Source organism: Vulpes lagopus, chromosome 7 (genome assembly GCF_018345385.1).
Source record: "Vulpes lagopus strain Blue_001 chromosome 7, ASM1834538v1, whole genome shotgun sequence".
Classification (NCBI taxonomy): domain Eukaryota; kingdom Metazoa; phylum Chordata; class Mammalia; order Carnivora; family Canidae; genus Vulpes; species Vulpes lagopus.
Window position 1 is genome coordinate 72,694,143 of NC_054830.1, and position 2,502 is coordinate 72,696,644.

The following is a 2,502-nucleotide window of genomic DNA, read 5'->3' on the forward strand; positions in this document are numbered from 1 at the left end:
CTGCTTATAGTATAATCATGCCACAAAGTATTAAAGCACAAGATACCTAGTATTCCTTCAACATCTGCATTTTTTAAGTTTTACACTCTACTACATCCCTAGTAGGTCAGCAGTTTTTGAATAATACAAAATAATAATAAACAGGTAAAACTCTTCTAAAAATGCAGATGTCTCTAACTATAATGGTACTAGATGGGAAGGAGACAATGAGGGAAGAGAGAAAAGCAAACACGTTCATGTGCAGGGAATGTGGTTCAAGTCTTTGGATTTAAAAACAACTTCCCCAGAGAAGCTGGCTATAATGGAATTTCCAGAAAACTTCCTTTACCCTCACAAAAGGACCTGAAAAGCCCAATCTAAACTTTGAAAACTACAATTATGAGATGTTATAAATGATGATCAAAGCAGTCAGAGGGAGAAGGATGAGTGTCTTCCATTCAGCTAGTTTGTAGCATAGCCTCTTTAGCTGTTGTTGGTGGATCAGTAAAAACCACCGAAGTACCAGAAGTGTTTTGAAGGACAGCGGTAGAAAAGTACTGAGCATATTACCTGTCTATATCAGTAACAGGGCGTCTTGGCTAGGAAAATTGTCTAAACAGTAAAATGACTCCAGGATAGGTCTGTCTGCCTGTCTCTCTTTCCATCATTAAGTGTAGCAGAATTAAAAACAACAACAAAAAAAATCACAAGTAGATAGAGTGAAAACAAAAAAATTACAAGGCAGAGAACACAAAAGAATCAAGACAGTGCTATCGGTTCAACAGTATTCCATGCGACTAGAAAACCTGTTAACTCTGAAAGCCCTAGCAAAATATCACTCTTGTTTATAAATCACTTATCATATGACCGCATGTTGAACCCTTTCTTTCCATGTACTGAAGAATCCTACATTCAGCTCTTAGGCATTCTGCATTTCTTTGCCAATCTTGTAGCTGAGTATCTTGTTCCAGTCGATTTTGGTGCGGGTAACTGGAAGCTACCGGCGCAAGGCCTTGAATGTGGTGTCTGACATGGTTTGATAGTTCACTAATTGCCGTCTGATACTCATTTTCTGCATCCTCTGATTTTAATAAATTCCTTGGCAGTCTGGACTTCATTCAAAACAGTTACTGAGTCCTGTACATCTTTATGACTAACCAACTGAACATTGCCATCTTCATAATAGTGAACCTGAATCTTAAGTACTCCAACCACCTGGGCTGTAGGTGGTGTGATGGTGAACTTCCACTCTGATCTCCAACGACCATTCCAGAAGTTTTTAGGCTGAAACTGGTGGCTTTCAATACATGCAATAATGGTCTGTTGCCCATCTATAGCTTTAGCATACACAGTACAGAAGCCGTTGGAATAATGATATTTCACATAGGCCCTTAAAGCACTGTCACAGGATTCTCTCCAAGACTTCAGACCTCCGTCTACGTCCTCTGGCTGGGGGTCACTTGCTTCTTTCCGTAAATGGTCAAACTTAAAGGAAATTTTGCTTTTTGGATCTAAAAATCTGCTATTACCCAGGTCACCGTGTTCTGTAATTAAGACCTGATCTTCATATCCTTCTATCTTCACAGGCCTGAACTGATCCATGTTATACTGGGCAAATGCATGTGCTGCCCCTTCCCTGAGGAGATTGTCATTATTAAGTAGTAGCCGGACATCATTGAACACTTCATTAAATTCTCCTGGGGGTGCATGAGTGATGAATTTAGCAGCTACGCGTACCTTCTCCTCATCCGACACCCGATCCTCGAAGTCGGCCATCTTGGGCTGCTCTCCCTCTGCCCATTTTTTAAGAGGATTGTTATTTTTGGTTTGTTTTCTGGTATCGAATTGCCTAGGTTCTTTATATATTTTGGATATTAACCACTTATTGGATATATCATTTGCAAATATCTTCTCCCACTCAGTAGATTGCGTTTTTGTTTTGCTGATGGTTTTATTCGCTGCGCAAAAGCCTTTTATTTTGGTGTTGTCTCAATTATTTTTGCTTTTGTTTCCCTTGCCTGAGGGAAGAAGAGTTATTCTTAATATGCACATGGTGTATTCCAGGTAGGTGATCACCAAATGCCATTATGGCACACTTACAAGGTTTTAGTGTGGTGCACAGTGAAGGAAGTAGTGGGAAAAATTAGTCATGCCTCACACTAATATGCCAAAATTAAAAGAATTTGCAAAAAAAAAAAAAAAAGAATTTGCAACAGATAGCATCCTAGTCTCAATCTAAGCAACAAGTTTATTTCACCCTTCATCCACATTAGATTAAATGCTAAGTTAAACTTTTGTTTCTGTGGTGGTTTGTACTTATTTTGTATTTTTTTTTTTTTTTGTTATTTTACAGTTTTAGGAGATGGAGGCAAAAGGAGTTCATTTCAAAGTTTATTCTCATACATATTTAAATCTCCCATGAAAAGATTTCCCCTTTAAATAGTTTTTACATTACTAAATAATGTGTTGGAAACAATGGTGTAGTTGAAAGATCATGAACTTTGGAATGAAAAGAGAACCACA

General features: G+C 38.1%; 1 pseudogene; it reads right to left on the reverse strand.

The window, feature by feature from the left end:
- Positions 1–883: 883 nt before the first annotated feature.
- Positions 884–1,762, reverse strand: LOC121495974 (annotated as a pseudogene).
- Positions 1,763–2,502: the final 740 nt, after the last annotated feature.